Source organism: Cupressus sempervirens, chromosome 4 (genome assembly GCF_028749045.1).
Source record: "Cupressus sempervirens isolate cs-2001-9-10 chromosome 4, ASM2874904v1, whole genome shotgun sequence".
Taxonomy (NCBI): Eukaryota; Viridiplantae; Streptophyta; class Pinopsida; order Cupressales; family Cupressaceae; genus Cupressus; species Cupressus sempervirens.
Genome location: NC_143121.1, coordinates 780348195 through 780359004, shown reverse-complemented (window position 1 = coordinate 780359004; position 10810 = coordinate 780348195).

Sequence of the window (10810 nt, the reverse complement as noted above, 5' to 3'; positions counted from 1 at the left end):
AGTATCTTCTACTACCATAGGGGTTTGTTGTATGACTTTTTGTTCAATGATATTATTACTATTACCTATCCCACCCAACCATGATAAAGCTAAATACTTTTATGCTCATCTATTGTAAATAATTTAGATAGAGACACTTTTATAGTTATTTGAGAGAGCATAGATATCTTATCAATTAGATCACATACAGTAGGTTTTACAAGAATACCTAGAGATGAGATCTTTTGAACAACATGCACCACTACTTGCTTAGTAACATCAGATTTTGATTTCCTTTCTTGTGCATTTGCCTTAATTGTCTCACTTGTATGAAATTGCACTTTCTTTTTGGGCTCCCATTTCTTAGTCTTACTATCCTTGACCTTTGCTGTCACTATACTATCTTTCTTACTGTCATCCTTCATCTTGTGAGTAATATATTTTATGAAGATGCTAGAAGACTTACCAATTTCATTGTTAAAAATCTTGTTTTGTCAAATTATAGTTACTATGAACTTGTGATATCATTTCTATTGTAATTCTGTCAATCTCTTCCTTAGAAGGCTTTCTTAGATTTATATGACTAACATTTGAGGATGTAGTACATACCTTATCTTCATCACAATCTTCATTATCTAAAAATACTTGCTAATGATGTAATTGGTAGATAGTTCTCTATTCAACAACATCATTTTCAGGTTCCTCCAAATTAGAATCATCATAGTCATCACATAAATTGACCATGTTGCAACTCACATCATCATGGTCCTTTCCTTTTTGTCCCTCCTCATTTTGCACATTCTGATTTGCAACAAATGATTGGGCTACTATACAATAGTATGAGGAGTGAGGTGATTGGCATATGATACACCATGGCACATCATCTGACATGTCGATAGAATTTATTTGCAGAGGGTCAGGAGTACCTTTATCTTTTGTATTTTTGAGTTTGGCTAGGGATAGACTCGCCATCTTTCCATTGAGTAGTGTACAGATAGTTTTGCATTCTTTTCTGCCTATTGAAATGATTGTTGTCTATTGGGGATTTTTTACCAACATTAGATTTATTTTCATTTAAAGCTGGTGGTTCCTCTTTTTCAAAAGATTTAACACTTGATCGATTGTGTCTTCCTTAGGCTTCTCACTCGCAGGAGACTTATCACTTTCCTTCTTATTGTTCTTAGGGTTGAACAATTTTGGGTCATCTCTTATTCCTAGCTTACTAGATGCTTTTCTATTATTTTCAATATTGACTATCATCTTGTAAGCATCCCTTAGGGTTTTGGGATCTTTACCTCTTAAATGATAAGCCATTTTACTATCAAAGGCATTGAAGTATGTAGTAAGACATACATCTTTGTTAAGCCTCATCACTTGAAAGAGTTTATACATTCCCTTTTGAAATCTTACATTAAAATCAAAAGTAGACTCATTAGAGCTTTTTTTGATGTTGTTGAAATCATTCAACATGAAACCAACATTAGTGTCATCTCCATACTATTCTTTGAATAAAATTTTCAAGTCATTCCATGAGCTAATGCTGTCATCTGGTAATCTTCTAAACCAGTCTCTTGCATCTTCGATTAATGAGTGCACAAACAACTTCATAACTACATCTTCATGTTCTACCTCAAAATCATCAAGCATGTCTATGAATATCCTTAAATGTTCCTCACTAGTAACAACATTGTTCCCTAAGAACTTCACAACTTTGTCTCTAAGGTCAAATGATATTGGATGTGGGAAACTGGGGATACCTAAGAATGACATTTGTCTGCATTTCTTCATGTATACAGGTTTCTTCTGAAAACCAACAAAGTTTGATGTGCTTGCTGAATTGGTTTGGTTCTAGACAATGCTTTGGGACTGCTATATTTGCACAATAGGGATATGAGTACTGGTGGTAGATGATGAAGCATGGGCAGATTAAGACACATTTTGGTTAAGGACTACTAGTACACAAGTGGGGACAAAATTTGTGGCTTGGGAGGAAAAATTAGGCCATTAAGTGAAGGTAGAATCGAATTTAATGAATTGGATCTTTCTTCTAATTTCTAGTTCATGGGCTTCATTTTCAACTTTCTCAAGCTCTTTCACTAAATCCTCCCTCTCTTTTTTGGCCTTTTCTAGATCCAAATCTAAATTAGACATAGGAGAGTTTGTAGATTTGTTTGGAATAGCTTGAGGTTCATTTATCTGAATTCCTACAACCTTACCTTTTCCTTTATCAGTAGGTTTTACAGTTAAATCTACAAGGTCAGGCTGAGTAGGCTTATAGGGTTCAACTTGAGATATGTCAGGTTCTTGTCTCTGACTTAGGAGTTTTTCTTGTTCTAGAACCTTGGATCTCAAATTATCTACATCTCGAAAAATATCAACATGTAGAACTGAAGTCCTTTCTTCTAGTTTTTTGTTCTTCTCTTTCAAAGTAGTCATCCTCCTAAGAAAATTACCTCTCAATGAGAGCATTCATGGTGGCTTTCTCTCTCTCTCCTTCTACAAAAGAATGCATTTGGCATCCTCTTTTGTAACCCATTTCTTAAGGACTTCAATCTCTGAGTAAAATTCTTTGGGATCTGGAAAAGTTGCTTCTAAATCAATAGGATCATCAAGATCTATAACATTTGTTTCTACACATGGAGCTGGTCTAGGATTAAAAGAGTTTTCCATAGCATTCTTATATGCTAGCCTGTAATTCATCTCTTTTATCACATCAGGTCTACACAACATATCTCCCATTAAAGAGACATTTTTATCATGATATGCTCGTTCTTGTAGTGGGGTACTAAACATCCCTCCTAAGAGTCTGGTGGTTTCTAATTCACATCTTAATGAAGAAGATTCTTTCCCTACCATAGGCTGGTATTGAGAGTTTACTGACACACAACCTCTTGGTTTCCAAGTAGGATTTGAGTCTGATTTATTTTTGTTTTGGTTCTTCCTACCACCTTGAGGTAAGTCAATATAAAATGATACTTCTAGATTGGCTCTTATATAAGCTCATCTACTTTTTCTCTTGTCTGCCATTTGTGGAAATTACTTTTTAGTAAGTACTAGCTTCAAAACTTTGACCGAGTCACCACCCTATTCTAGGGAAAATATAACATGTAATAATTTTTGACTCAGAGAAAATATCATGAGATAATATAAGATAGACCTAATACACAAAGAAACCAATCAGAAAGAATTTGGGACTACAACTCTTGCTTAACAGATAAGAAACTTTTATAAGGATAATATATGTTAGTCTACACCTGTGGTATTGGGAACTCTTTTAAAAAAATAAAAATTCTCAAGGTTTATCACTAGAAAAGTCCAATATGACCACAGATAATTACTTGGAAGAAACTGAAAAACACATATACAAACAACACCAGAGGCTACGATACTTTTCACACATCAACATGTGTTGAACTAGTCCCTAGCAGAGTCAACATTTTGTTGGTGTTTCAAAACTACCAAGAAACAAAATACTTGATACAAAGATGGTGAAGTGCAACTTAGTCTAAGAGTTAACTATTTTCTATGTTCACATAAGAAGTCCTCAGATCTGGACCCAACTTCAACAAAACCACAAGGATTTTCTACTCTTTAGGTTCTGCAAAACCAAGGTAGGTGCACTCGAGGGATAAAAGGGATCATTACTAGATATTATCTTCACACTTCATTTATTTACTGATATTCTTTTACAAAACTTATCCCCTATAGAAGATATTTGGTCACAATTCTTCTCAGATTTACAGATAATTCTGAGTAACAAAAGCTAACCACAACACATAAATTAAATGCAACCAAGTACTAGCCAACTATTATATTCTTCATACATGAAAAGTAAATTTGATTTGAATTTTGAATTTATGCTTCATGCAATTCTATGACCCCTTCTCATGCAAACTAACCAAAATGATCAGTGCCTTATCCATTGGAAATCAGAGTCTACCCAACAATTTTTTGATCAAATTAATTGCATTACAATTAATATTATCAACAATTTACCCTAAACCTCATTCTTATGCATATCCTTCTTATTGACTAGAAATCCTATCACCTCACTGAAGCATTGATTTAATTCATTGAATTAAAAGCAATAACAAATTAATATACAACCTACCCTAGTAGCATTAAATTGACTAAGCTTTGCTCACACAACCTCAAGATAACTAGTTAACAACAATGGAGAAAAGATTTAGACAAAATAGATATGGTGGTTGTATATGAGCAATGTTAGTATGCTAATAGAAGCCAAATTTAAATAAAGCTTCTACAAACTAAAAAAAATTCATAAACTTCAAGATAGACTAAGATGAGCTCTCAATTGAGAATATGAGCCATTAATGGACTCTCTCAATAAGAAGCTCTCTTGTTGAGTGGCTTTATCTAAATGGATAGGATGTATGCTCAATATGCTTCCAAAGGCTTCAATGGATGATTGTGGATTTTTGGTGTGGATAGATGGCTTTAGTATGGATTTGGCTCTCAAAATAGCATTATAACTTTACTTCATGGATTGTGTTCTTTTGCAAAGGGGAAGGATCCAATTTATAGGCAAGAGGCTTGAGGGATTGAGGGCTAAGATGCAAGGATGAGAAAAAGCTCATGGAGGGCTTAGATTGCATGAGAGGAGAGCACATGGATTGTGCTTCCTTACAACCAATCAAGGAGTGACACATGTCACATGGTGAGAGGATGGAGGAAAGGGGAAGGATGAGTCAACAAAGGAGGCTCAAGGGATAAAATCTTCATATAGACCCTTCATAAGTGCTTTGTAAGAACATTTATGACTTTGTGGGCTTTATAAAATTTTGTGGTTGAAGATATTTGTGAGAGATACCATGAAATTCGAATTTGAGGGTTTAGGGAGGTTTTAAGCTTGCTTAGGGTTGTAAAAATGATTAGAGGAAGGGTTAGAGATGGCTTAGGACTAGGCAAGTGGATGGCAAGTGGATTGCAATTAATGAGGGTGGGTGAAGGAGGAGATATTTGTTAACTTTGGCTTGAGTTAGCAAGTCTTAACCCATGTTTAGGGAATGTGACAAGGTTAGGAGGGGATTAGGATTAGGGTTAAAGACATCTTCTAGAAGAGTCTAGGCTTTGGATGAGGATGAAGACTTTCTAGAAGAGTCTAGAACTTCCTAGGATAAGATTTTATGACATAAATAAAGTTTTATTTATTTCAAGGGTTTGGGTTGAGGAGATATTTATTAAAATATTTTTAATAAACATGAGGATTAATATTTAATCTTGATTAAATATTTTGAGTTGGGATTAGGGGTAGGAAATGATGAGATTAGCCTTTAATTAAAATTAAAGAAGGATTAGAAGATTTTGGAAGAGGTTAGTGGTCTTAAAGAAATTTGCCAAGTTTTGGGCAAAAAATAAATAAATTATTTATTTTGGGATTTTTGGTCAATTTATTAATTAAATAATTAATAAATAAGGAAATAATGTTTAAATAAGATTTAAACATTTTTGGGAGGGATTTCTTAATTAAATATTTTTAATTAAGATAAAGGGATTTAATGGCATAAAAATAAATAAATTAATTAAATAATTAATTAATTAATAAATGATGATGTCATCAGGAATTTTTTAGAAAATAAAAATAATTAATTTTCTAAAGGTTTTTTAGGTGTCTACAGTGGTAACTCTCCTTTGTATTAAATTTCTTTGAAAATTACACAACACTGATGTAAAAATCAAAATAACTCGAGACAAGACAACATGATCCTTAAATGCTAGACTTGCAGAGAAAATGCATCACAAAATTAACATCAAGAATACTGGACCAAATGTAAGCCTAGCCAAAAATAAAAGTTACATAAGAGTTCATACCCTTTCTCTAGCCTTGGGATCTGATTTGTATAGCATGAGATGCAACAAGTTTCAAGCTTAGAGAAGAATGAAAACTATCCTTAAGATAGAAAGATATTACAAAAAGGTTACTGTCATAAAAGACAAAAATGAGTTCAACAAAATGTTTACATCACAGATATTCCTTTTGTGGGACCACTTCTGCTGCAGCTTCTTGTTGTTGAGGAGCTTCACTTGATGAATAGTTTTGATGCAATTGTCATTCCTCAAACTGTGTGACCTTTGGATTTACTTGTGATGGACCAGGTTCTGATATTAGAAAATTCATTCTAACTTGTGGTTCTCCATCTAGGTCATCATGTATAGACAAGCCAACAGTTATACTTGATCCTTTTGCTACCAAGTCATCAGACTGAACTTTTATACTTGTTGTTGTAGTTGATTGTTTATTTTTTTCCTCTTCTGCTTTAACTGATGCATCAATTATTTGTAGTTTATCTTGGTCCACCTCATCTTCATCAGCTTCTTCAACTACCAATTGATTTGATTGTACAAGATTTTCCATCCACTTGTTCAAAAGTGTGTCATCTGGCCAATTAAAATTCAATATTTCCTGCTCCTTTAGAACATATTCTCCTAGTTTATTTCTTTCAAAAAACTCCTCTTTAAAAGAATCAAAGAATATTTGAACTTTAACAACTTCGTAAGTTGTTTTTGCCAACCATGCATGCCCTTTTTATTTATGACCGAATTGAATCTAAGGCATATTAAATCATCCAATTCTTTGGCCCATTCTTCCTTGTGTTTCAATTTATCTATAGTGTGAGCACATGAGGGAAAAGCTCAAAGGTTTTATCAAGATATTTTGAGAAATTGTTTATGATTTTCTTCTGCAATGCAATTCTTTTATCATCAAAATCAAAGAGGTCATGAGTCATGTCAAAGGTTTTCTTTTTTTTCTCACAAGATAGAAGAAACATAAAAGAGTGACATTCATGTCCCTGTTACTCCATTTTTCACAATTGGCTTCAAAGCGGCCTCATTATTTTTCAGCTCACTCTATATACTCAATAACCTTGACAATTTTTCATAAAATGTAGGCTAGCCAATCTTGTCTACCAAATACATAATTGCCTTTCTTATTTTATCCTCATATTGAACATCCAATTCCACACAGAGAGCCCATAATTTGTTCTTTTCTTCCTCAAACTCCTCAACTGTATAGAATTGAGGTCTCTGTGGGGTATCTGGTATTTCTACAAAGGGAGTTGACTTGAAAGTTTCAATTGGAGGATGAGGATAAGTGATCCTGGGTTTTCTAGATTGTCCTCGATACCCTGCCATCTTATTTTCAAACTCAACCCTCTTCTGCAATTTTTTATTGTAAGCATCTAGAACCTATTCATATTTTTCTTGTAATTCCAATTTGTGCTTTTTCTCCTTCATGGTTATGGCTAATGTGAGGTTAGTTGTTTCAACATTGAAATTTGTGACCTCATCATTTGGGGTATCTTCCACCCTTTTAACAATCAAGTTTCCAATCAATCCAATATCATCAGGCTAAGAAAACTTGCTCTTGATCCTCTTCTCAAAGACCAAATTACTAAAACAACATGATATTCACTAAACTTAGCACCTCTAAGTCTTTTTCTCACCTTTTCATTAGCACTTAGCTTCTTGGTGACATTATTAAAAGCCATGGCATTTGCAATATCTTAGTTGGGTAAAAGCAAAACTCTAGATGATCTTATCATTCTTCTTCCCTCTTTAGGAGTCAAACTTCTGAACTCTTTCATCATTTCATTCTTTATTTGATCTTGTATAGCTGCCTCCCCCATTTCTAGATTCTCTACCTTCCTCTTATTACATCTTTCTTCAAAATTTTCAATGTTAGTTCTCTACGCAAATTGGTAGAAAGCTCTTGATTTGACAAAACTATCATCTGAAAGAAACTCATGAATAGCTTGTTCTACCACAAGGTCAATTTCCTTTCATCTAAAATCAACAATAGTTAACTCAAGGCTAGACATGGGAGGTTCCTAAGGATTTCCTTCCTCCAATTTTGAAACATGAATAAACACTCCCTCTTGGGATCCTAATTGTTCAATTTGCTCCTTAGCAAGTTGTTCCTCTCCTATATGCAAGGGACATTGAGAAGGTGTGTAGTCTTCTATTATGGACACTTGCTTCTCTTCTATCTTTTGCCTCTTGGGCCTTGGCTCTTTAGGCCTCTCTTCCAAAGTAGCACTAGTTGATCCAACTATTTGCTTCCCCTTATCAACTGCATGCTCTTTATTCTTGATGATGTTATAGCCAGGCCTCCTTTGAATGATCAATTGTCCTAATCCTACTACAGGAGTAAAAGACAACTATTTCATTACTTCCCTTGCCTTGTTAGGATAAAAGTTGATGAGAAGAGTCTTGTTTTCATTCATTGTCTCCATAATCTCTAAAAAGGTGATCATCAACTTGTTGAACCTGTTCGTTGATGTCTTTGCATCTTTCAAAGGGTTATAATATTTCTCAAAACAATTAATGAATTCTAAAACCTTAGAATAGATTCTCCTTTTTTCTTTTTTAATCTCTTGTTCTTGGAGAGAAAATTCATTTCTTATTACATCTTTAGGGAAATAGAATTGATGCTTACGAGCACTAGTCCTGGCCCTCTGTTTGAATATATCAAAAATATCCTTCATTATCATTAAATTGAGAATGGGAGAAAGGCATTTTGTATGGGTCTAGAATTTTTATACAAAAACAACCGGCCACCCTTTATGATTATAAGCTGATGAGCTACTATACAAGATGGGAAAATAGAGCCTCTTGACCTATTAGTCAGTTCTGCTTCTTCCAAACTACCTAGTTGGCATAAAATCTCAACTATTCCCACCTTAAGAGGTACTTGGTGTGGAGTTCCTTGGAATTGATATACTCTAAAAACTATTGACACTGGATATGGTATAATGTCTTCCCAATTATGGGAGATTTTAAAATTGATAAAGTTATCCATATGCCTGATGAAATCTAACAATGCCTTAGGTATCTTGGGATTATCCTTTAATAATAGGCTCCTCAATCTAGATGCAAAATATCTATCAAACCTTACAAAAATGGCCTCCTTTACATCCCAAGTCATATGTGCACTCCACAATTGGATTGGTAGAGATTCTCCATCATGTTCTCTTGTTAACACCATTTCCTTTTCAAAGAATGTAACCCCCTTATATAAAAACATATGCATTAACAAAGAATAAAACCAAAAAGTTTTCTTAATTTTTCCCTTTGCAATTCCAATTAGGCCTACAAGAATTTCTTCTACTAGAAAGGATGCAAAATAAAAAATAATATCCACTCCAAAGGAAAATATTTGTACCATCATATACATAAACTTTATTGGCACAAATTCTTGCTCATCATCACCAAAAATCTTGCACAAAGTTACATAGATATCTATAGCCCTAGGATCAAAAAGTTGTTTCTTGAAAGGCTCTTTAGTTGATGCTATGAAAAAGGTTAAATTTTCAATTGTGGCCAACTATCCTCTCAATGCTCTTTGCCTAATTTGATCCTTCCAGGACAAGTATTTCTTCTCCAATCCCTGAAAATCAATGACCTCATGATAATCTATGGTAGGATCCATTCCAAAAACTTCTTGTATTTCTTCTGCAATAATTTTCACCAAGCATTCCCCTTCTATTCTCCTCACCATCCTAGCTACTGGATCATAGTTTCGAGCTACAACAATGAGGAGGTCTGAATCCACGAAGATTCTAGGAACTACTAACTTGCCTAAGTAAAAATTTTAGATATTCCCATGGGGGGAAAACAATTTACTCTTTGAAAACCACTTTTTAAATAATTGTAACCTTGTTTTAGAAGTCACGACATGCTAAATCCAACTTCCCTTGTCAAATAAACCAGCTACAAGTCGGAGCCTAGGGTTTATGGGAACTAATTTCTTTATCTGGGCAGACTCATTAGTAGATTCACTTAATTGCTCTAAGAAATCATCATGAATATTTCTACTAGCATATTCAACCTTCCTAGAAAAACCCTTCTTTGGAGGCATACTGAAATAACATTGAGGAGATACCAGAATTCTTTTAATTATATGCAGATGGAGATACTTACTTGGCCTTTTTGCTTCTTATCTGAATGTTGCAATGAATCGTTGATACATAATTTTTTATGGCTCAACCAGGTGAAAAACAAGATTCTTCAACAAGTCTAGGCTCCAAGAATTCAGAAAATCTATTTGCAGGATGAAATTCACTACTGTCAGTACTACATTCCTTGTATTAGTTCACACAAGAAGCTTTAATTCCCATAAATGAGTTGTAGAGAAAAATAGAGTGGCATTCTCCTTTGAGTTTGAAAATGGACCATCAATTTATAGGAATCTGACGATTAAGAAATAAAATGCACTTTGAATCGGCTTCAACCTTCCTAGTTGGTGGTCAATCCAATTTAAATTTACCATGTGTACCCTTTTTCTTGTCATTGGCAACTCACATAGTATTCATTTATGTAACTGGACACATATCCAGATCTCGCTATGTCACTATGGATAAAAGTCAAACAGTTTCCCTTAGCGACATAATGACAAACCTCAATCTCTTACACATCGAACAATCAAGGATGATACTGTAGAACTGCTTTGAAGATGGCCCACTATGTTTCGTGTCAATTTCTTGCAATTTTTCCAAGAGTAAAGACCTTGCAACTCTTGTTGGTGACAAAGAGACAACCATTTATTAATCTTACATATGATGGTAGGAAACTTGACAGACATATTATAATGAAGATGGGCTTGTCAGACATGTGTCTTCATGTCACTATGTCGCCAAGTGTAAAAACCTTGTAATTTCCTTTGGTAAGAAAGCAACTATCATCGATCTTGAAAAGATCTGATGATACAGACCGACATCTCGTCTCTATCAAGTATATCCCTAATGAAAAATGAAAATTTGACATCTGGAAACCTTTTGATGACCTGGAACCTGCGACACTTTCTACAAGG